Source organism: Taeniopygia guttata, chromosome 1 (genome assembly GCF_048771995.1).
Source record: "Taeniopygia guttata chromosome 1, bTaeGut7.mat, whole genome shotgun sequence".
NCBI classification, from domain to species: Eukaryota; Metazoa; Chordata; class Aves; order Passeriformes; family Estrildidae; genus Taeniopygia; species Taeniopygia guttata.
The window spans coordinates 39,755,598-39,782,063 of record NC_133024.1 but is presented as its reverse complement, the minus strand read 5'-3'; the positions used below and the strand labels follow the sequence as shown (position 1 = coordinate 39,782,063).

The following is a 26,466-nucleotide window of genomic DNA, read 5'->3' as shown; positions in this document are numbered from 1 at the left end:
GGTCAGAGTTCTGTCAGGAGATGTGGAAGTATATGCCCTGAGGTTTTTTCAATTTTTTCAGTTTTATTTTTGAAATTATTTCTTAAGGTTTTTTTTTGTTGTTTTTTTTTTTTTTTCTTGGGGAGAGAACACCCTCCTTTGATTAAAAGAAGACATGAGGCTCTTACTGGTTTCCAGAGAGCATGGTCATTGATTGTGTTGACAGCACTTATTTTCATTGATCTCGAGTTTTTTTCATTCTATAAGAACATTTCTTGCAAAAAAACTTGTCCTCTTTTTTTTTAACTAGTTAGTTCTAATTGCTGGAACAGCAATTGTGGGTTGTAGGTTGTGTTCACTAACAGATGAAAATTTATTTTTTAAATTTTTTCTTTATTCCCATTTATGAAGGAAGATAGTTTAGAATTTACAAGCAAGAACACAAACTATGCACAGCTTAAAGTTTACAGCGTGGCACTTTCCTTGCTGTAGAAGATGCTTCACTTTAGTAAATGCATGCCGTCTATGAAACACAATCCAAGAACATCAATTCAGCAAAATATAGTGAAATATAGTGAAAAAACTATGTACCTTGTGCTGTTAGAGTGCTGAAATTCTGCCAGTGCATCATGCAAAAATACAAGCCTGAGGCTACTGGTACATGCTGGACAAGGTCTGACAAATCCTAGTAATTACCCAGAAAAGGCTCTGTCGGGACAGTTCTCATTCACTTGTTTGACAGGAAGTGAAGTGTCAGGCCCATCCCTGCACCTACTTAAGATGATTTTTTTTTTTTTTTTTCTTCTGGAAGATATGTTGAATGATGCCTGCCTTTATTAAAAGTTCAGCCATCCTCTTCCAAGAGACAAGAACCCCTTGGCACAATCCTGATTAGTGGTTATAAGGGAACCAAGATGGAATGGATATAGGAACTGTATGTGTGCTGCTCTTCTCTCCTGATAATTAGTTGGAATCATAAGTATTTTACAATTCAATATCTAATCTGTGCTGCCAAAGAGAAACAGAAGGATGGCTAATAGATAGAGTGCCACTTATGTCTGAAAATGAATGCTGTCTCAGAATGCCTTGTAACCTTCCTGCTCTTCCCTACATTTTTCATGCGCAGCAGCAAAGAAAGAAGATACCAAAAAACTACAAGCTTAGTAAAATAAACTCTCATAATTAGACTGATAATGCCTTTAGTTAAATGTGATGTTATACTTTCTATTCTTCTTGAGTGTTCAGTTAGACTCTAACTATAGTAGTTAATCCATAAAATTAACACGATTTGTCTGTGCAACTTTGTTACTGTGACAGGTTCCTCAAAAAAAAAAAAAAAAAAAAAAAAAAAAAAAAAAAAATCTGAGCAATTGAAAAGAGGAAATAACACCCAGCATGTTCACTTCTTTTCTTTCTGCTATCCACATTCTGTCAGAATATTTTAAAATTATTCAAAATAAAAGAATGAGGATGCCATTAAATATGATTATGTAGATTACTACTGAAAATGGAGAGGCAGGTATTGTCTGTGTTTTGAATACTGTTTTTAAGTGTAAGTAGTGTATTTTTTGTAGTCTTTCTATTTATATTTATATGACTCCTTGGCTCCATCTAGTAATCTACTATAGGATAAAACTTTATATTAATTAAAACAATCAATAAATTAATTCACCAAATATAATTATTAAATGAATTAATCAGATTTTAAATCAAACTAATTTTAAAAATTTAACCAGACTTAATCAAGGACAAAGGGACTTTAGAAATTTGATAATCCTTCATATATAATAATACAGGAAAACTGTCATGTGTTAGCTTGGTCTAATTCCAGTAAATTAAAAGACAAAGTCCCTAATTGTAGACCTTTCACTTCAGCAGTGAAAGTATATAATAAATTATAATCTATCACATAAAGAAAATTCAAAACTAAAAACACATGATTGAAGACTAACCAAATGTTTGGGAAACATCTTACTTATATCAGTATTTTAAAGTTCCTGTAAAGAAGACTTATAAAACATCCAGTGGTAAAGTCTCTAATTTGAAAATATTGCCACTAGTTTTACCACACCTACATTTACACCTTGTAAGTAGTTCAGAAAAATAAACTTGCAGAAAAACAACTAAAAACAGTTTCAGTTTCAACTGCATGATTATGAGTGGATCTCTTCTGACAATTTGTTCACTAAGGAGAAAGACATTAAAAAAATCAATGTCATTCAAAGTGCTTACAATGTTTTTGTAGAGATAAAAAGAGAAAATTAGTCAAATATTATGGCTGCAAGTGGATATTATCATCTGTTTTCATCTTATTTTCAAAATATATAGGCTGAGAAATATTTTCTGAACCATAGAAAACTCATCACCTTCATAAAAGGATGTACTGATATTGTGAGTAAATAAATTATTATACAATTAATCAAATTAATAAATTATTATACAATTAATCAATTTAATAAAATTACTTATTTCCTCACCAAATTCTTTGTTCCCAAACAAACTGGGGTGAAGGAAGGCACTGGATAAGCAAGAGATGGCAGCAGCTGATGAGAGACTGATTTCTTCTTGAGAAGGCAGAAGATGAATGGTCCTTCACATCCATACACAATATATATAAAAATTTAGTCTGAGTATTATGTTATACAGGGGACAGAGGGAAGGAATCTCGTCCTCTTCTTAGTGATTTGATGATTTGCTAAACATATCATAAATGCCACAGTTTTAAGGAAGATCATTTTCAGAGTTGCAAGGGAAGTGGGGAATGAGGAAAACAAAACAAATGTATGATCTCAGTTTGGTGAAAGAGGGACATTATGAAGGAAAAGCAATCTAAGGACAAGAGAAGAGAAAATGTACCTTTTCTTACTCATAAGCTTCAGGTTTGAACTAGCTGGCTCAATTTCATTCTTTTTTCTTTTAATTTACCAATCTCCTCAGCTGCTCTCTTACAATGTAAATTTTATGTGACCATCAGTGACTGAGATGAATGATTAAAGTCAGATCATGACATTCTGCCCCCAACAATTTCTGTTTTCATAGAACAAGCAGATTAAATTTTACAAGACAGCTACACATCCAAAAATAAATCTGCTGTGCCTCCTATTCTTATGCTACATTTCTGTAGCCTGTCTTAACCCCAGATGTCCTTGTTTGTTGGTCTCTATAGGCCAATCTTTGGCCTTGATTATTTGCATGCAATACGAGAAAGTTAATGCATTATTTGTTGCCTTGCTGTTTACGAGATCTGCTTTCCTCCCTTCCACAAAGGAAGCATAAAACTTGGAGAAATCAACCAGATTTATAATGTAGTATCACAATAAATGTACCTTATGTACCATTTTTTACACCTTGGTATGTATAGAGTAATTTAAAATTATTGAGAAAAAATTAAGAAAATCCACAGACCGCAATGGGATTTTTGGCACCAGGCTCTCTCTCCTACAGGCATTTCAATGTTCATCCCATTCCTATACCTGCCTTTTCTCATGAAGATAAAATCCACGGCTCTTTCACCCTCCACCATTACTTAGCCATTTGTTTTTCCTAATTCAATAGCCTTTAGGTCCAGTTTTGTTTCTGAGACATAAATCATTAAGTAGGGTCACAACAGTCCCAGCTGGTTTGGTCAGAGCAATTTAGAAGAATGAAGACATGCACATGCAGAATGTAGGTGTGTACACCTTACATACATATACATTATTTTAAACCTTACTGTTACACGCTGACAAATTTAACTTGGTAAGAATTTTATTAAACCTAAATATTTCAATTTAATGCCCAGATGCACATCTATCTAATACAGTCTATATAAAATTAGTTTTTTAAATAGTGTTAAGAAAAACAAGGGGGTTATTTTGCTGTTTGTTTGTTTAGTTTTACCTAAACAATTAAGAGAGCAAAACTCATTTGGGTTTGTTTTTGTTTGTTGGTTTTGATTTTTTTTTCAAAATTATAAGGCCTTTATGGATAATAAAGTTGCTGATATAATTGTTTGTATGGCATATCAAGAACAGTTTTGAGACTTAAATATCATTTTTAAGTTAAAAAAATGACATTTAATTTCTCAAAATTTTATGACGAAAAGATCTTCTGGAAATTAGTCTAGTAAAAAGAATTGCTGATATTTAAGGCAACACATTTTACAAACAATCCAGAACAGAAAAATTGTTTGTTTATTAAAGAACAGATGTGCAAATAAAAATATTTGTTTTCCCCTGTGTTCAGTTACTCAAATATTTTACTTTTTTACACAAACAAACAAACAAACTTATCACATGGATATGTAAACTTAAAGTATTGGAAAGATTAAGACATGCTTGGAAGTAAATGATATATTTGAGCATTTAGCTTTAAATAAGTTCTTTGGCATATGCAATTACAAAGCAGACAGCAGAGAGCATGGAAACACAGTCATGAGAAGCAAAAAACCAAGAAATATGTGTATATAAAAGAAAGCACTTAAAATGCAATTACTTGACTTTGGCTGTCATGTCTTTGATCGAAGTTCAGCCGGGCTTTCACAATCTTCTGCTAAGTAAATTCTGTCTACCTGTTTGGCCTTTTTGAAAATTAATGAAGCAGAATGAGTTAAAGAGATTTTATCATTCATCTTGCTTTTTCAGGAACACTTTTGACTACAATAGACAGTTCATACAAAGTCCTTGGACATATTTATCATTTTTTGGGTATATCCTATGACAGCTGTAAACTTGTTATCACTAACATTCAAACAATATTTTTATTTTCCACCCTCATTGCAATGTAGAGAAAATAAAGACAGCTTTTCCAGCACAGATTTTCTCTAAGCACATGTTTTTATGTTGGAATTTCTGGGAGCATGGACAGGCTATAAAAAGATCTGTTTAATAAAAAATTAAGTGACCAGCAGATAGAGAAATTAAACTTGCACAAAACCTCCACAAAAAGTCTTATCTTCTTTCTTTCTTCAGAAAGATCATTATTCAGCTAGTACAAACTTGTGTGTGCAAATAAAAATTTCTTTCTTTTTAAATAAAATATTAGCTTTGCTTGGTCACTTGCTGAGAAACGAAACCAACATAATTCAAGTAAAGCTGGCAATTTAAAAGCCTCCTCAAAGCAATATAAAGTAATTTAAACTGCCTTGTTAAAAATCAACTTAATTTACTCAATAAAATGTATAATGCAGCTCTAACAATTAGGGAAATCAAGGACATGTAGAGTCTAAATTTAATTGGTGACTATGTGGGCATTTTTCCACATCATGCTCAGGTTTCTTGATCAGTGTGATGATCATCAGAATTTTGAATGTTCTTACTCAAACTCTCACTATTAACATTTAAAATTTCAAGGTGTTTAGCCTTTCCAGAAGGTGAACTGTGTTTGCTCTTTCTATAATAAAACATGAAGAAACTGTGACTACTTAGTGTACTTCTATTTATTTATTTATTTATTAGGTTTTAGGTTTTATTGATTCCTCAAGAGTGACTATAAAATTACTGAAGATGTTATAAACAAGGGTTAAAATAAGTTGTTCTAAATAAAATTAATTATGACCTAAGTAACTTCATCAATCAATCAATCTAGGTTCCTGTAAAAATCCCACAAAGATTCTTGTTTAGTAGAGAAAAAGAAAAGAAAAAAGCAATAAAAAAAATCCAGATGACAGCATAGATCAAATATTTTATTGGGTGCCAGCTCCAAAACTGCTCTTTCTGTCTTACACATCAGATAATTTATTTAGTCATGAATTAACTGTCATAATAATCTTGAAGAACATATTGCATTGATTATCTTCACTAACACCCAGTGATGACACACTGCCATTAAAACATGTTTTAAAGTATGCGAGAGTGAAATACAGGAACAAATTTTTAAACAACTTTAGCCGCCCACTCACATCACCATGTCTAAATGTCTTTTCTATTAAGAAGATCAGGGACTTTATTGAATAAAAAGAACTTACTTGCTTAAAAATGGTCCAGACTTAAGAAAAAAAAAAGTTATTTCTCTTTCTAGGATACATTTTTCCTTAGGCAGATTGCTAACTTTCCCAATTCTTTCCTACAAATTCTAAGATTGTCTCTATTTTATCAAATATTCAAGCTTTATTTTAGCTCTCAATAGGGATTGTTATAGAAAAGCAAAAAGACTTACTGTTTTTCTGGCTACTCTGGCCAGATCTTCTTATGCTTAACCAGAAACAGGTCTAATTTGGGCACTTCTCTTTATTTATAATAAACACTTTCTTGATTCTTTGAAAGTTGATACTGATATACAAACACTTACTTTGAAAAGCACTTCATAAACCATGCGCATCAACATGATCAGCTAAAGTGAAGCAAATAAGATGAACCATCAAAATGAAATTATAAGGTCCTATCTTTCGTTCTTTTTAGCACATTACTTTTTTCATAATTGAGAGCAGTCATGGAGTTTTTAAGACAGATTTTGTAATCCATGCCACTGCTGTCTTGGATTTTTTTCCCTCTGCTAATCCTGTAGCAATAAATTATGACAATGAAATCCACATTAGATGGATGATAAAAACATGAAAATCTGAAGAGAAACTGAAAACACTGAATTAAGAGAAAATAACGCACCTTTAAGTGCTATTTCGGACTGCAGTTTTATATGGGCTTTTTAAACTAAAAATCATAAGGAGACCAACTGCAAACATAGCCTCTGGGAGGAAACAAACCCTAACATGCTGAATCTTGAGCTATTTTGGCTGCCACTGTTTAGTCACAGACAGCAAGGGTTGACATAGCTGCTGCACACACACACCATCTGTGAACAGACACTTCTACACACCTTCCCCTGCACGACTTCAAACACCCACAAGAGCAGCCAGCACGAGCTGTACATGTACTCTGGGAAAGCTTCTGATCCTGCCACATTAACTACTTCTTACCAGAACTGCAGATAATTTTGTCTTGGATCCACACTACCCCACGGGAGGGCTGATGGTTAACTTGAAAAAATCCTCTGTGTGTGGGGCTTTAACTCAAAGGACATATTATATATTAGAAGGACAAGAAAACCAATTTATTTACTGCACAAAAAGATCAATATCCTGATTATTTATTTATTTATTATTATTTATTTATTATTTTACAAACCATTTCTGGGAATGAACACTAAGGAAACTCTTCTCTAAATGGACCTGACTAGCGCACTTAGAATTTCAGAAGTGCACTCTGGAACATCTTGCAGGGTTATACTTTTACATGACATCTCTAACACTTCTTCACTCATAAATATTCTTTTCTCTTTGAAGAATCAAAAATAGATATATGAATTTTCATTGAGCTCTACATATATTTCTCTAACAGTAAGATTGAGAAGCTGCAGTTCAACATCAGTGTAAGGGGAAATTAAAATCTACTGAAAACAGGAAACAAAAAATATTGCTCAGAAACCTTGGAGAGGGAACAATAGAAAATCTAGAGAAAATTGCATCTTTGTGCTAGGAGATACAAAGCACAGATCCAAAGCGTAAACATACTACTTAGTCCTTAATTGATGCATCTATCCAAAGAAATTAAATTTTGTTCTGAATGCAGATTATCAGATGAGGGTAATGTCCAAATGCCAAAATGTCTGCTGCAAATAAAAATGCTAGCTGCAACCAGGACTAGATATTTACTATAATAATAACTTGGTACAGATAACATATTGGAAAACATCACTTGGAAAGTTGTCTTAAATGGAGAACTTACTAAAAACTTAAATGGAGAACAAACTAAAAAAGCTAAATTGTTTTGTTTTCTTTTTTTCAGAAATGACTGTGTTACTGCATGTGACACTAATATTTGTTGGGATTTTTTTTTTAATACAAGATCAAATAGGTAAATACAAATCATATAGTATTATTTAATTGAATATCTATTCAAAAGGTCTCCTAAATTAATAAGATATATGACAAATTACTGCCTTCAATTTGTAACAGGCCCCTGCAGTTAGTTTGCATTTGATCTACGAATGAACAGCAGAGAAGGTGGGAAGCCAGACCAGTCAACAGCTCAGTCTGAGAAAAATAAGCTGTTATTAAGGCCTTTTGGAGGAATTTAATTGCCTTCAGTCTGATTATGAGGAGAGAGAACTGAACAGCCATCTTTATACATCTTTATACAGAAATTAGTTGCTCTTCAAAGAAGTAGGAACAGATGGATTACCTTTTCATGTACCAGCATTTTTCTGCAGAGAGATGCTAGAACACTGAAACAATTATTTTATCTCGCCTTAGGTGTTAAAAACATATCAGAACTTTATAGGAGAGAATATTTTCCTTCTCAAAATCAATATGTGTACTTGTACACTGTCTGAGGTAAAGGCATGAAAGTACAATTCAGGGGGTAAAAAAAAAAGTGTCAAAAGTTCATAGTGCATTTTCATTAACTTTTTTTATCAATCAAGGAAGCCTTACTCACTTAACATTGTCATAATTGTAAACAGATTTTTACAATAGAATTCACATACATAAATCTTGTGCTGCTTAAAATTAACATACTCTAGTTTTTCAAAGTAAAACATGCTAAGAGGGTTAAAATTGTTTTTAAATAAGCAAGTGAAAATATTAAAGCTGTAGGAAAAAAGGAAAAAGGAAGGTAAAGGACAGGACTGCACACAGGACTATCCATGCACCATTAAAACAAAAGAGGGTGAAGATAGAATGTTCTAAGCAATACATTTCCAAAGGAGTGGATTAGATTATCGGAGAACAAGATAATTTGATATTCAGGATGCAGAAAAAAAAGCCAAAACATGCAATAGTCAGTTTTCAAAAAGAATATATATTTTTATTTTAAAATATCAATAGATTCTTTGAATATGATTATTATGTAAAAAATTAAAATTAAATAGAATAAGTGAATTTTAGAATATGTGAATTTTAGAGTTTCTAAGCCAAAATTCTAGATTGTCTTGGAAGGCACTATTTTCATTAGTAAGCTAAAGAGTTTAAATGAATGACAGTGCAAACAAAATTTTTCTTTTAGTTGTTTTTGAGCCTGAAAGCAATACAAAAAGAAATTTCTATCAGCCATAGGAAACAACCCGACTGTGATGCTGGAAGAAGAATTGATACGATACTCAGAGCACTGGAGTTCTGTCCAATCTCAGAACACCTACTGTCAGCCCAGCCTTTTTACAACAGAGTATGAGAGATTTATAAAGATATTGGTGAAGCAACTTTCCTTATGAATACAACTGACACAAATATGTTACTGACAACTGGCAAAACAACAAAATGGTACAAAAGGTTTGTAGATCTAACTGAAAAAACTCCAACTAAAAAACCCAAAAAAATCTGCAAACTGAAAAGTTTTATGAGATCTTCTACAGTACAGAGAAAACCCATTGGAGATAAAGTAGCCTGCTACAGTTAAGAGTCACTAAGAGAAGGAATGATTTTTATTTCCACTTACAATTATTTTTATATACATTTGCATTTTGATCAATGGTGTTTTCATATTACTTTTCCTTAAAGAAAATCAGTTTACAGTTACTGACAGTTTGAAATAAAATCAAAACTTTAGACAATTAAAACCCTGCAGAATGTAATTGTTGAAGGTTATTGTAATAAATATTGTATAATTTATATTTATATATATTTATAATTGTATATGTGTATATATAAATATTATATAATTTGTTTTTTGTAATAAATATTGCAATAAATATTGTAATTTTAAAATTTTGGGGCTTTACATGTATTCTCCCAGTTAATCATAAATAGGAGCATAGCTTGAGTTGGGAAAGGACTGTTAAGATCACCTGATTCCAACACTCCTGCTGTGGACATGGACACCTTCCACTATGCCAGGTTGTCAGAGCCCCATCCAACCTGGCCTTGAACACTTACAGGGATGGGGCATCCTGTCTGTGCAACCTGTCCCAGTGCTTCACCACTCTCACAGGAATTAATTTCTTCCTGGCATCTAGTCTAAAACCAGTCCCTTTCAGTTTAAAGCCCTTACCTCATGTTCTATCACTACATGCCCTTGTAAAAACTCCCTCTCCAGTTTTAGCTCTCTAGGTATTAGAAGTCATTTTAAGGTTTCCCCAGAGCCTTCTCCAGGATCAACAAGCCCAGCTCTCTCAGTCTGTCTCCATAGAAGAGGTGCTGCAGCCTCTTTATCTGTAATCCAGATGACTTTTGTAATCCTCTTGTGGACTCCCTCCAACAGGTCCATGTGCTTTTCAATATTATTTGAAATGTGAAAATCCCCAGAGAGAGTGCTAAGTAGCAATTTTGTTGCTGCTGAGAGTAAAATGTTATGGAAAAGAAATACTTCTTGCATATTACTAATAAAAATATTCCTTGCCAACAATTGTCAGCAGCAAATGTTAAGACTGTGAGTTGCCAAAAGAGTTTGACAGTGGAGAACTTAGTTTTGGAATGACTGTCAGCTAAAAAGATCAATTGAACAGAAAATGAAAATTAGTCTTTTAAATTTATTTGCAAACTAATAACAATAATTAAAATAAAAAAAACCCTGTTTGGAGTAAAATTAAATATTTTGCTACTGCATTCTAAACCAATTTTGATTGTTATTTTTAATGGTTGCTATATTATTTTAAATTTTTTTTTAAATATAAAATAATTTTGCAAAGACATTTAATTTATGTTCCTTCACACTGACTTTATGTGGCAAAAAAAAGTCACATTGTTCCTTGAGAAAGGAGTGAATTTAAAATTTCAGGTAGACTGATATCAAAGACATTTCAAGCAATAAAATGAATTGTCTGAATCATAAGTTTTATGTCATCTGAGATTATTTCAGATATAGGCAATTATGATGTTTCACAGACGAGGGAACATCAAATCTTAGTACTGAAGCCATGAAGGACTTGGAAGCACAGGAAGCTGTAAAGCGCACCTGGCAAGCACTTTATGTTGCAACAATGAGCTGGATGCCTGGTGTACAGCAGAGGACTGACCAATGGCTGAGTAAGGCCTGTGTGATATCCCTGAGGTGTAGAAATTTTTCAGACATGGTGTACCAAGGTGCATAACGTGCACTAAGTGGATTGCAGTCCATGATTAGGGCTTGCCTGTGTGCCCAGCAAAGGAATAACATGATTATCTAATTTGTAATGCATGGTAAGATATGCCACTTTCTAAGGAACATAGGATGTATAAGTATTAAAGGATACAAAGAGCATAAACACAAATCATAATTTGTGCCCATGGACCCCAACTGCTACAAGGTGAGATACTACTGTGTGTTACCTATCAACTGAGTAGATAATTTAATTTGCTGCTGTGTTGTATCACGTTGAATAGCAGGAACTGTGGAGCCAATCTCTGAATCTAGGCGAAGTCAGCCTAGAAAGAAATGGAATTGGGAAAGCTCTGGGTGAATTAGAGGCAGCCAGGTGCTGAGAAGTTGTTTTTCTAAATGCCAATGCTGGGCATTCAAGGTTGTAGTCCCAGCTGTGATTTAACTACATGCTTGTCCTTCCTTGGAACTGGCACCAGAATTGTCAGGTGTTTTTTTTTTAACATGTATTTGGGGAAGCTGTGTGACATTGTCCAATAATTTACCTGTGTTCTGCTCCATGCAGACCTTAAAATTCTTCTGAAATATTTTGTATGCATTAGGAAAAGGCTGAAATAAAATATAATGAATCTCTTCCCCCTTTCATTTTCTCTTTTCTTGCCAAGAATGATGTATCAGGTTTTCAAGTAGAAGGTGTATTCTGATACATACATATTTGTATTTTTCAGAAATCTACAGAGAGATTGTGAATGGCAGTAAAAACAGCTCTGGAAAAAAAAAAAAAAAAGTACTACTTCTTTTCAGCACTTGTATTTTGTACTATCGCTGTGGGCAGGCATTCAGATTAAGCTATAATATGTTTTGACTCTGAGAGGAATAAAGGTGGAAAATGTAAGATTTCACTGAAAGTGATCGGATGAGGCACCCTGACACCTAATTCTTATGACCAACCAGACAGGTTGCAAATAAATAGCATTTTTTTCTTAATTTTTTCTTACAGATGTTTTCAGAGTTCCAGTATAATCTCATTTGTTCTCAGTTTAATTTATGGCTAGTAATATTATCTAAAAAAAATAAAAACCCGAACCTCTGATTCTTCTTTAATTTTCAATATATTTTCTAAAACTCAAAATGGATGAACTTGAAAATTAGGTAGGTCTTGTCTTTTCATATACTGTCATTAGACCCCCTCCTCTGTTAAAATATTTGGAAAAAAGAAAAATGTGTATTCATTTTAAAAAGAGTAACGTATGTGCTCATTTCTAAACATATATGTTCTACTTTAAGGGAGTGAACATAATGAACTAATATATTACTAGGTGCATATATATATTTTGCATTTCAAGTTTCAAGAAAGAGAAGCTTCCAAATTATCAAGAATCCAGGAAAAGTAGGTGTTCTTGTATTTCCTACACACGCGGAAACTTCAGGCAATGGTATGATGAAACAATAAAGAAGCTGACAAGTCGAAAGCCTAAATAGAAATTATCTAAATTTTAGAGTCTGGTTTGCAGGTCTTTTGTCTAATGCAACTGCAAAAGCCTAAAAGAATTGTGTTTTCATATTAAAACCTAATCTTTCTATAAAGAAAGATTTCCATGACATTTTTTAAAGTATGTAGAAAAACATAATTAGAAATTAATGAATAAACTGATTATTTCAAAAAAATTGCAGAATTTACTACTTTTCTCTTGATATTTTAAGCTTTTAATTGCTTCTTATATGGATGGCTGTATAGATTCCCCATAATTTTGCATTTGCACTGTGATCTAGTGCAAGCAAACTGGATTTTTTTGCAAAATCAGATTTTGCAAAAAAAAAAGAAACAAAAAAAAAAAAACCTGCAGCAAACCCTGGTAGCTGCATAATATTACAGCAAGAACTTCATAACTGGGTTTGATCTTGAATAAATGCCCTGAGGTCAAAGCAGCCATCTAGTCTGAACTCTGTGGTGGTGCTGGTAACTCCTTTTTGTCTTGCTACTATTTCATGGTTTCTTTGAGTGTATAGCTGTAAACATACCCTTAAGTTTCTATAATAATCTCTAACACTTCAAACAATAACCTTCTTTGAAGGTAGCACTAGTCATTTTTTTGTTGTAAAGATTCCTTTTTTCTACCTTTCCATTTTTCTACAAGTACCAGAGAAGTATGAAGACCTTTGTGTTGTGTTAAAAATACTCCCCTTCTGTCTAGACTGTAAAAGTTTCAGAGATACAATTGATCCAGTTCTTAAATGAGACCCAGTATTGTACTAACTTTCCTCAAACTGTATGAAATTGTACTCTTTACTTCTAATTTGCTGTACAAAGTGAGACCTCCCAATGAAATTGCTTAGACCAGCCAGTAGTCAAAAAATGGATGTGAGAGATTTCTTTCTGTAGTTTTCAGATCTCTCTACAATTTAGGGTTATCAATTCTCAATTGCCTTTCTGCAGTAGCTCAGGGAAGGCTGGAGGTGAGCTGGGGCAAAAGAGTGGAGGTGAAGCTAATGTGAAGTTCTGCAGAAACACCTTCCTCTTGTAAAGGAATGCTAGTGTCAGTGACACTGAAAGCAGTTGCAGCAAAATACTGTGGCAATAGCTAATTCAAGAAAAGCCCAGTGACTTGAAAGTAGCACTCACTCATGCTTCTTTTCTTCAGGCTCTTACACAGCAAAATTGAACCTCCAACACAGGGAGTGATCCAGTTTCACACATTGATTTCTCCTGAATCTGTGCATTGGAACAGAGGTGAAATTTTGGTATCTTAGTCTTGTAATAAAGGTCTGGTCTTCATTATGCACCCATCAGACTGTGGTGGGAATCAAATGACTTTGAGTCCTCCATCATTTTTTGGGAGGTTTATAAATATTAGTATTGTAGGTCTGCTTCAAACACAAACTGTACTTAGCAAAGGGCTTTGGAGGGGCCATGGCCATGAACAATGCTTTCACTCTCATCACTGAGACATGGAAAGTAATTTGGAAAGTTCTCTAAGTGACTTACATGGCTTGTTGCCTACAGCATCTGCAAAAGCATTGCTAAGAACTATGCCTAAATTAAAACTGGCACTGCTGTATTCAAGAGGTTTTTCAAAGTTGCACATGGTTAGCAAGTGGTCTTACAAAGTGGGAGCACAAGTGCCTTTCTTCTACATGGGAGGGCATGAAAAACAGTATTCCTTCTCACTTATCACTTCCAGAAAATAACTTCACACTTGTGATAAGTTCAATATATAAAAATCTTCTTGCAGTTTAGGATTTTGGGAGAGAGAAGGGTACTGGGATAGAAATTAGTGAAAGAGATACAGAAACTCATTCTCATTTCATCTTGTTTTTAGACTTGGGAATCTCTTTTTAAGCATGTAGATAATATTTATTGATATCCAGTTCAGAAATCTTGTCACTTTATCTTGCAAACAGGAAAAAAGAAATCTTATATAATTAAACTACACTGCCAATTTTAACACAACCCTTTCTTATGTCTTAAGATGAATTGAGAGCATAATCATTTACGATGCTTGCTATTTCTTCCTAAGCCAATATTGAACAATCTATCAAACCTGAAGCGAAACTTGCTGTCACAAGAAATCACTAAACCCAACACCGTACAGTCAAAACAAAGAATGTTGTTTTTACAGACACACATAGAGGCACATACACATTAAACTGAGCTGGTTGAGCCTTTAAGCTAGGGATCATAAACCCCCCAAACTTTTTACCTTTTGATATGATGTTTATATAGTTAATAAAGTAGTTTTGCTGAGCCATTTTCCATTGATCTTTGCTTGACTTCTCCATTTTTTTATCCATGTTAGGTGGGAATTTTTGCAATGGCCCTAAGGAGTCATGTACATAGGGATGAGTGGCTAACATTTGAGATTGCTCTATCATATACTTGGGTGACTGCCTGTTAGATGTAAAACTGTGGGTAGAATAATGAGATTATCCTTCTAAAAAGCTACTATATAGTAGTAACAGTAAAATTGCCTGAGGAGTCATTTTTAATATTAGGCTTCTACACCAGAAACTACGGAAAGGCTAAGTTCTCAACATTTTAGTCTTGACTATCTAAACTTTCTATCACTTGTAGTTCTCCACATTCTTGAATTTTGCATTGAGAAGCCTTTTCACAAGAATATTTTAGCCATCATCAAGCAAAAGTAGCAATATTTTTCAGCAATACAGCTCACTGCAACTTCTGTACGTGCAAAAATTTCTGTTTCAAATACTAAACTACTAGCCTCTTCTCAACCTAATGTTTCTTTAAGTGACTTGGCAGTATTAGGACCTAGGATTCAGGGGTTTATTTATATTGAAGCAATTCCTTCTTTCAATTAAGCAAAGGGTAAACAATTCAGAGTATATTCCATCATGATTAGATGATGTATGTAAATTGATATGATTAGGAGTTACAAATACTTATTCTTCAGTTGCACTTTACAATGTGGACAACAGAAAGGCAAAAAGGGAAGGAAATTACTCCACTTGCTTAGTTAACCTATAAGAAGTCAGCTCTAGATATTGACCTATTGAAATTAAAAGCCTTGGAAAATGGGTTAATGCTATAATATCAAGTCCTTGTAATACTAAAGCTAAAGAGTAAATCACTGAAACATTTTCAAGAACAAAAATAATTAACCAAACCTCAGAAAAGTTAATACTATACTGCTGCTTCTTTCGTCTCTAACGATAAAAGAACTGCTACTCTTACACATCTGTCTCCTGCAGACTCCAGTTTTATTTTTACAAGATGAAATGAAAGTTGACAGTGCTAAATTTACAAGTACACTAATGTATGCATATTGCTGCTATTCTACGTGTGGCTTTGGTCCTTAAATATCTTTAGGTTTTCTAAGAAGTTGACAGTGTTTTGAAAATTTTCCTACTAGTCAAAACTTATTTTTGAAAGGAGCCTAATGTGTATTCTCATGATGAATGAACACAATTCAACAGGGAAACGAAAAAAACTTTTTGGTGTTGGTTTTTTTTTTGTTTTTTTTTTTTTTTCCCAAAGCATCTTCCTGAAAATTGAACTGATTTCCTTTCATAAAATATAGGCTGATAGACAACCTCATCAAAACATTTGATTACTAATACAGAACAATCACTCACAGCAGTTTTTATAATAAACACCTGAAAGAAAATCAATATTAACATTTCAGTTACCTGAAAAAAGAATTACATTGTATTTATTTAATAAATGAAAGAAATAAAGTATAATACAAAATTCTTGTTATATGCAGTGTTTTAGAATCTGCATACTTGCTTTGTGGGAAAGGAAAATTACTGTTAGGACTTGAAAGATGACATCAATCTTGACAGCTTTTGGAATCAAATACCTGCCAAAAAGATCTGCCCACCTCCCTGACAGCTTGTTATTTAAATACTTAGAATTAATTTCCTCTCCTTACTCTTGCAGAACAGTGCTTCAGAGAATAAATCTTTTCTTAAATATAAATGACAACTCTAGAAAATGGGGTATACATTTTCTACAAAGAAGGTTCAGGATTTCTTTTGAGCCACAAACTTACATCAGTGCTATAAGAGGAAATGTGTATGTTCTTTTACAACCACAGTAACATAACTTTTTCAATTACATACCTGAAAACTAATGTTAAAACAAAGAACCACAAAACTGTTACATAAGAATTTTGGTTCTATTTTTATAGAATTTTCAGTGTTGAAAAACATACTAAGATAAAGTTTGGTTCATGCAACACAGAAATTTTACACTCTGCATATGAATAAAACCTTCAAATTATCTAGCATTCTCCTAACAAGAATAAAACAAGGCATTGTTATGAATTACAAAAGAAGCAATATTTAAGGTGAGTAATTTCTGTCTGTTAGACCATGCATACCTCAAATATATATATATATTACAGGATAAAATATGAGAACTATCATGGTTTAACCCCAAACAGAAGCAAAGTATCATGCAGCTGCTTCCTCACTTCCCCATTCACCAAGGCAGGATGGAGAAGGGAATGGGACAAAAGGTAAACTCCAAAGGCTGAGATAAGAAGAGTTAACAATGGAAATGAAATATTAGTATTAATACAATGGAATAAGAGATAAGAAAAAGAGAGATGGGGAAAAAAGCAAACCCCACAATACAATTGCTCACCATCTGCTGACTGATGCCCAGCTGGCCCCCATTAGTGATGGGCTCCTACCTGCCAACTTGACCCAGTTTTTGTACTGGGCGTGACCTTCTGAGGTATGGAATATCCCTTTGGCCACTTTGGGTCAGCTGTCCCTGCTATACTCTTTCACAGCTTCTTGTGCCCCTCCTCACTGGCAGAACACGAGACACTGAAAAGTCCTTGACTCTAGATAAGCACTGCTCATCAATAATTAAAACATCAGTGTTATAACATTATTCACATACTAAATGAAAAAAAAAAAAAAAAAAAGTATTGATCTGGCTACTAGAAAGAAAAATTAATTCTGTCCTGGCCAAAACCAGGACAGAATCTTGTAATAAATATTTTAAAATACAGTTATAACTGAAGTTCAAGATGTATCTTCCTTTTATTGCAGGATAAAAAACACTTGGCAACTAACATTTGGTAAATTGTCCTCTTTGAATAGAACAAGTTTTTCTTTAAAACCTAATTCTAAGGTATCTCTCAGATTTTGAATCACTAAAAGAAAGGGAAAAAATCACCTTCCTTTCAAATAAATACAAATACAAATATTATCAAAATAAAATAAAATAATATTGTGCTTATTAATAAAGACATGCTTTGTAGTGAAATTTGTTTTTTCTAAATGTGGCTAAAATATTATTATTGATATTATTATTATTATTATTATTATTAGTAGTAGTAGTAGTAGTAGCAGTAGTAGTAGTATGCCTAAGACATTATTACTATGCTAAACTAAAAATGTCCATTGTCCAATAATTTCCTTGAGATATGGGATATGTGGTAGAAGGATAAGCTAAAGAAATATGTCTTGGATAGAGATCAGTCCAGAAATACAGCATCACTTTTTCTACATGAAATATAACTTCACAGACGGGTGACAATAGACAGGAATTTAATCTATACTAAGCAGAAAACCAGCATGAAGTTATGGCATCTGGGCTAAAGTTAATTCATGAGTTTGTGTTTATCTAAATGCACTCAAAGATATATTACAAGCATGATTACAGTTGGCAACTAGGGATTGATATCTGACTAGGTATTTCTGCTTTACTGGTAGCATAGTTAGCCATGTAAAAACAGTGTGGACAGCTCTGTGGAGCTTAAATTCCTATGTTGGAAATCTATGAATGAGATCAAGGCTCTGCAGGTTATTCTATTGGTTCTATATTTATTTTGTTGTATTGGTCTAGTTTTTAAGTTTTCATTTCTAAAGTTGTTTTCTCACTACAGATGTTGGAGAGATGTATAAAACTACAATATTTTTACAAAAAACATCACAACTAGGAAAAATAGTTATGGAAATTGTAATCTTAGTTCTCTGAGTCACTAAATACTGAAATAGAACAGGAAAACTGTAATCTAGGATATCTGACAAACATACTATAAAACATGAACTGATTTTAAAATCCCTCCTCAGACAGGAAGTGTCACATAAGCATCTCCATATCCAGATGTTAATGCTTGCTACTTGCCTCACAAACCTATGTTTTATACTGCACACCACATTATGCTATCAATATAAACATGTGTCACAAAGAAGTTTATTTGCAGAGACAGAGATTAGGAAGAGAAAGAAACTAAGACAAAATCAATACCAAAACAGAATCAATAAAAGAAATTAGATCTGCAATATTGTTCTTCCCATTGCTGTTTATATTTTACTTATCAAGACCTTAGATTTTTTTTTCGCCTAACTGCAAATTAGGTTTTTAATTTCTCAAGTGTACTACATGAAGTGTAGAACTCAGATCTAACTGTACATGGATATGCAAACCTTCATTCCTCATTTACAGAAAAAAAGTAAATAAAGGAAAGTAAATAAATATTAAATAGTTACAGTACATAATCTGAAAGTTAATTAATAATCTATAACTTTTGAACATGTGTTTATCCTACCACGGATTTACCAAAGGGTGTGACAAAAGGGGGATATTCTGATCTAATTTGAACATGGCATAGGTGAACACCAGAACTGATGACAAAATGTATCAGAAGAAGGAGGATACTCAAATGTAAAAAAAAAAAAATTAATCTCCAATGACCTCTAAAGTGCTCTTACAAGCTTTTATATATACTATTAATTGATCCTTTCTAGATGTACCTTTCTAGGTATGTATTCTGTGGTGTGGAAATCCCTAGTATCAACGGCAACACCCATATTTTCTTTTCAAAATATATATAAGGATTCACTACCAAAAAATCCACTTGTTTTAATGTACATGAAGTCTAACTGTCTAGAACAAAATAAATGTGTGCTTTTCTCCTGTATCAAACTAACGTGAGAGAAAAGAAAGGAATCACAAGAATTTCTGGCATGGCGTTGCAGGCTAAAATTAATTTTATCAAAAAAAACCCAAACTGACATCACTCAAATCCCCCACATCTCACGTCTGTGTTACAAATAGGCATCTAGAGCCAGCTCAGCTCAACTCATATTTTCAGTCTAATCCCTCCCAAAACTGATACAGAGTTTTAGCTTACTTTTCATGGTCAGATTTAACTTGCAAACACTTGGTTAATATACTTGAAATAGCCTTTACATGTAGGAGGCATGTACTTTAAAGTAGCAATGCGTGTATGGAGCTTGCAAAGTGTTACAGTGAACTGGCTGCATGGGGGAGAAAATAAACTTGTTAGATGTCACTTGAAGTGTGACACTTCAAGTTCTCCACTTCAACTGATTAGCTTTGAGGTCACAAGTTACCCTGTGAGAATGATAAATATTTACTTCACTACAATAAATCCGTCCCAAGAGTCAAAGGAATCTATGGTTGTGAACTTCTAGTATCAGCTTGGTCTGCCTACTACCTGCAAAGTTTTTAGCCTGTCCATCATTAATTTACAAGGACTTGATTTTCAGGCAGAAGTAAGATCTGATTTCTCTTGAGTGTTTTTATATATACTTCATGTGTAGCTATTCCATCAATATATTTTGTGCAGTCCTAAATGGATTGTGCAATTTGGAATTATATTTAACGTGATTTTTAAATTAAATTTTGTCCTGATTGGGTATAAAAAAAGTCAAGATGCATTCACATTCAGCAGTTTATTTTACCATCTTTGTTACTCTTTCTTCAGAACTTTCACTCATATCTCAGAGGCTCAAAATCTACACAACTTCATCAGATGTTACAGGAGTTTTCTCCAGGCTTATCAATATGGTCAGCTTCTGTCCCACATTCATTTGCAATCTTAATTTCCAGAATGAAGGCACTGGAACTGCATAACTATCAGCAGAATAATGACATCCCTCCATCTGCCCGTAAACAGAAGGAAAATTATCCTTGAAATGAACCTGTTGCAAGCTTTATACATCTCATCTTTTAAAAGTATCTTCCAATTAATTTACACTACATCTGTCATTGAACAGTTCGCCCACTGCCAGTGCCTGTATCAATATCTAAATGTATCACAAGAAATTGACTCTTTTTTATTTAGAAAGTGTGTCTCTGTTTCCATGGGGAAAATAAGTTATTTTAACTGAGACATGATAAGTTTATCTTCCTTCAGGAAAAAAAAAAACAAAACATGGCATGTATATGTTCTTTCTCCTCTTACCACTTGGCTTCCTCACCCACATTTATTTTCTTCCAAAACAAGAATTCGGAACACAGTTAATTTTTATTTCTATGTTTACCTTTTTTTGGACAGTTTTCTTCCTGTCATTTCCATAATATTGCCAAAATCAGTCTCTAACCATGAGTTTGTTGGTGTTCTTATTGTTTCTCACTGTAGTGCTGCAGTCACTGCATCATTTATGATTTTCATGCAGCCCAACTTCAGAGAACAACAAAGTGATACAGCCTGATTATCATTCTCCTCCAAGGCAGTATCAACCTCTGGAAAGAAATGAGGCAAAGGAAAGGAAATAGATAATGATGGAATAGGTAAATGACAAGTAAAAAGAATATAGTGATTAATAAATAATTTTAAAGTTCTAAATAAAAGCCTTGAGTTAAGAAACTGTTTGTTATTGTTGTTGACAGAGTATAATATGCAAGATAAATATAATGGAAATAGGATTTCAGATTTTCATCAGATTCCACTGTTTTTTAAAAGACAGCTGGAAATCACAGCTTTCTGCATTTAGGTATAAAGCAGTCACTCCATTTATCTTCTTGTGTTTATATTCATTGCTATCTTAAGCAAACCAATTTAGGAAATATGTGAGTAAATCATATACGTTAGGAGACCTGAATCAAGTAATTCTTTTAGGAAGGTATGAAAGAAACCTGAGAGGTTGCTCTTAAACATATTTAAAGAGCAACCAACCAGCAAAGAAATATTTCAGTCCAATTTGAAGAAGGCACATCATTTTTTCATGACTATTAATACATAAATTTATATTTAAGGAAAATAATTATTCTGTTGACTCTCTGAATTAGCTATCATTCATGAAATAGCACCTGCTATTCAAAATGCCTTCTTCAGATATCCTGTTGAGATAGGGCACTCCTGTGTTTCAGGGTTTCGTAGAAAGTTAGTGTCCTGCAGGAGCCACAGTCTCAGGATTGCTCACAACACAGTGACCCACAGCTAACCAAAAGGGTATATCAAACAGAGAGGTATCTTTGAGTTCTCATTTTCTTTGATATATATTCATAACACTCAAGATTATGCCTGCCTGTGCAAATTTAGGATACTGACTACATTCCCAATGAAAGAATCCAAAGTGGTACCCCGTAAAGCTTCTCTCTGTTTAGGAGCATCGAGGTTTGAAAGTGTGGAGTTTACATTTATGGTTAAAACACCAGCAGAAGAAATTTGCTATTCTTCCCCATCTCAATTCAGTCACAAAAACTCAGGGCCAGTGTTTCCCAGTTTCCAGTTCCTAAAGCATTGACACGCAAAATAGCATACATGATTCCATTCCTCATATTGAAGTTAGTTTTGGAACACAAAATTATCAGACTAAGCAGAAAGAAAATTGATGGGAAGAATCAATCTCTTCCATGACTGGCAAACCTGCATTCCAGTCTATTCCTTTTCTATTAATTGCTTCAGGATTGAACGCAATGGATGTTCAATACAAAAACTTTGTAGTAATCTGCAGTGAAGCAATGGGGAATTAAGTATACTCACTGGCAAAAGATATACCGAAAGGTATCCTGTTCAGCTCTGCATTTAATGTCAGAATGGGAGTATACCAAGATGCTAACAGAGTAGTAACCAAACCTGAGCTGCCATGAATGACAGTTGTCTGAGGAGAAAGAGGAAAACTGCAGCTTGAAAACAATCAAAAACATCTACACATTTAAAAGATATCACTATGGTCTTGAAGGCTGTTTTGAAAAGGTTTGTGGCCTTGAGCTTTGGAACATTTGGTGCATATGTAGCAACCAAGACTTTGATGATTTTTTAGGACACGGAAATCATTTCTTAAATAGTTTTCTATAGAAACAGAAAGATAAATGCTAAAGGAACATCGAAGTCCAGTATGTGATGCTTTTTCATTTCTTGTAAGTTTTCTGACCTGCTCTTGAATATAATCACCTAAATTGCTGTTCAAATCCTATAAGCTCCACATAGGAACTAGAGCAGGCAGTCTGTTCTTACAATACAGATAATTCTGCTTATTCTCTCCTATCTCAGATTATATAGCTAAAATAAATCTTCCTAAGAATGAACCGGTTTTCATTAATTTCCAATACCAATCCAGATATTTCTTTTTAACATATTTACCTTTTCGCAAAAAGCAATGGTGCAAATTGAGTCCTTTTTCCTAGCATTCCTTACAAGAAGCCAGTTATGTTATATGCATTCAATCAATCATTTGAGGTGGTAGAACATATATTTCACATTGTACTACCAAAAAATGAAAACTGTTTCAGTGTGGCACTTTTTAGCACTTTTCTTTTGGAAACTTATAGGCTGCTACTTTTTGTAGCAGTAAAATTGAGTGAATTTTACCTTTATTACCTTTAGTAAAAACTAAATAATGTCCCTTTGTATAGAAATTTAGTCAAACTGCCAAAGCTTTTGTACAATGAATAAATGGATGTTGGAATAGCTTTGAACAGAGAGAACTGAGTGGCAGTTTTTTGTTTTGTTTTGTGGGGTCTTCCCCCCCTTTTTTTCTTTTTCATGAAGAAATGCAATTGCTTTTGTCCTACACTATAAATTACAATAAAAGGATTTGGAGATAGAAAAGGTTTTACATTATCTTTATAGACCATATTTTAAAGGCAATAACATTTTTAGTTCATTAATTTTCTTATAAAGCAGGTTTGGTTTTTTGGTTTTTTTTTTCATTTTAACAGAATTGGCACTGGCTTGCTACCCAGTCTCATTTACTTTGATTTCTGGCTTTAACTCTCATTTTTCTTATCTGTTTCAGACTCATGCTAAGCTCAGTCATTCTCAAACGTTCTATCCTGTGACCCACTGATCTTTGTTTTCCCTTTTGACCTGACTTCCATGAATTTGATCATTATAATCTCTCTTTGTAAAGACTGAAGGTTGCATTATCCACACTTAGAGATCAGCAGAAGAGAAAGTGAGCCTAGTGTGTAAAAGAGATTATTCCTGCTGTGGGATGCTGTAGTTGGTAACATGCTTCTTTCTTCCTCAGAGGTTTACTGTACTTTTGCTAGCTCACAAGGTGATAAACCACTTTTGCCTGAAAATCTGCCCCTCAAACATCACTGCTCAAAAACTGTGTGTCTTCCTGTCTGCCATTCTGGAATGCTGCTTTACAAAGCATACATTTTCATGGTAAAGCTAATCCCTCTACACAAGAATAAATTGGTACAGTGGAGGATGCAGCAACAGCCAAGGAGTACTCTGCACAGGGGGCCAAATCTAGTCAAGAGTTTCATCACATTATCTCCATCTGGAAGTGTGTGAAAAATCCTGGTGAAATAATAGACGAAGCTGAGTTTTAGGAGAGCAGATGCTGGACAGCTACATGGTGTCATAACCCATAATGACATGAGAAAATCTGTCACTGCAGTTCAGCGAAATCTCTCCCATGCACTAATATTTTGCTTTTTCCAATCTCTGCCTTATTTTCCTTAAAGTTTTCTTATTACTTCCAGTTCTCCTTCAGTTCTACAATTTTTCCTCTACTCTTTAATCTTTCCCACTTCTCTTTCTCTAATCCTTGTCTCAGGGTATCTTTTATTGTCCTAGAAGACCAGCTTTTATCCTATACATAAAGGGGCTTCTTCAGCTTTGCTGTGTTGTACTTATAGTCAGCTGATATCCAGACTTATCTAGGCTATAAATAATTCTGTTAATACTTTTCAAGCCCTAATTAATATGCCATATTCCTTATTACAAAAAAAAAAAAAAAAAAAAAAAAGTCTGCTTTTTTAGATGCATTGCAGCTATACTTAATGGAAAACATACCTTCTTCCACTTACACAGGCATTCATTGGCACCTGTTTACTCATCAACAAGTTGCCAAAACTGTTTGTGGATGCCTTGTGAGAAGGTTTATAATCTACTTTTGCATATCCAAAGTCAGTATTGTCACTGACAGTATTTCATTAGCAAGTTCTTTCAAGATGATAATTTGATTTGATTAATTATGAAGGCTGAGAATTTTAGGAATCCCCTGGTGAGCAGTAGCAGTACATGGGAATAACAGTGACTAGCAATGAGGGGAGGAGACTGCCCAGGAGACAATACTTGTTATCAAATCTACTGGTAATAAACACTGCTAGTAATGCTGAAACAAACACTTCCTGAATAATTTCCATTCCTTGCATCTCTTCTCAGTATTAGTAATGAGTTTTAACTTTTTAGCTTGTTAGAATAGAGAGGGGTTTACTTTCCCATTAAATTTCACTCAGACTAGTCTGACACATACCAGGAATGCCAGTCCTGAAGCACTGAAGGAAAACACTGCTAGGTTGCTCTTGGTGTTTCATGTATTTGACTCAGGCTGTCAGGACAGACAAACCCGGAGACCCTCCATCAAAGTGAAGCCACAAAGATGAGGCTGCAGGGTATTTCTTCTTCTGTGGGAAATATTAGCAAGATAGACACCTACCAAATTTGGATTAAAAAAAAAATCTTGCTGAGAGATTCTCTCGTGCTGAGAGAAGGCTAGTAAAAGATATTAAGATGTCATCCACATACATCCTTGAAAAAAAAAATCTCATTAACCTTCTTTAAATATCTGACATCTTGTCTTTGATACAATTATAAAATAGATACAAGTATTAATAAAATGGGAAATTTTCCACTAAAGCGAAGATGTGCCCTGTGGTCAGTCTAAGGACACCACATAGCAGGAGCAAGTCCTTTCCTTTCAAAGAACGATGAAGGCTTCAGCTCATATGAAAGGAAGAGTCTTGTAACTAAAATAGCATAATTGTAGTACCCAGTGATATTTTTTCCTTAACTCATACATGTTTATGAATATGTTAACTAACATAAAACTTGTGTTATGCACTGAATGCAAAATTACCTATTTTCAGTTAAACCCAAGTTGTCAACAAGAGAATATCTATTCAAATTGGAAGGAATTCTTTATTAAAAAAAAAAATAAATCAGAAATTGTGCTAAATACCATGATTTCCCTCAAGATCACCTTTCAAATCTGATTTAGATTTTTATAGCCTAGATTAAAGCTTTATAGTCTCCAGTACAAAACTGAGAAAGTCTTGGTTTAATGTACTGAGGAGCCCACACCAAATAATAAATGTGCTTTGCAATATTCGTCTTAAAGTTCTGCAGAAAGATCACAAGTTCTCCATTTGTTTTTCACTGTTCAGTGATACCAATAGACTAGAAGGCTTAATGATAAGCAGAATATCTATATCTATGTCACCTGCTGTTTGTATATTGATTTAAAACTAAATTTTAGACAAAATCTATTTTCATAATCTAATTTTCACAATCTAATTTTCACCTGACAAAAGCAGATGAGATATGCTGATCACAGCTGCAAGATAATGCCTACTTTAGAAGTACAACTTCAATTACACATATGGGATGCCAGTTCCTAAATAAACAATTAAAGAAACAGACCTGAAAATCAAAATCAAGAAAAACTGCATTGTGTATAGCAAGTATCTCAAAAATGACCTGAAGTTAATTTTCAGAAAATGACTAAGTATTACTATCTCTCTACTACCTGACTACCTGTTTGTTGGTTTTTGGTTTTGTTTGTTTTTGGTTTTGTTTGGTTTGGTTTTGTTTGTTGGTTTTTGCTTTTAAGGATTAGGTAATATTGCTGCAATTTTTTTTTTTTCCTTTCCAAGGTTGAAGTTGCATTTTGGTTCCTTTCTGTGTCTTGCTCTTTAATACTGGAACCAAGTTACTGTTATTCCATACATTATGTCTCAATAATGAAAACATCCATTCCTGATCTACAGTACAATTATAGAATTATTGAATAGGAGTACAAGAGCAAATCT

The 26,466-nt window shown here is 33.6% G+C and overlaps 1 protein-coding gene across 15 annotated transcripts in view; it reads right to left on the bottom strand.

Annotated features, from left to right (window-relative positions):
• Positions 1–26,466, bottom strand: part of CNTN5 (contactin 5) — a 592,916-nt gene that overhangs the window by 316,682 nt on the left and 249,768 nt on the right. The window contains exon 3 of one of the 15 annotated variants that reach the window (XM_030269747.4): positions 20,736–20,937. The exons of the other annotated variants lie outside the window; for them this stretch is intronic. The gene's annotated coding sequence lies outside the window, so the exon portion shown is untranslated. The remainder of the gene's footprint in view (positions 1–20,735; positions 20,938–26,466) is intronic. 15 annotated transcript variants of the gene reach the window in all.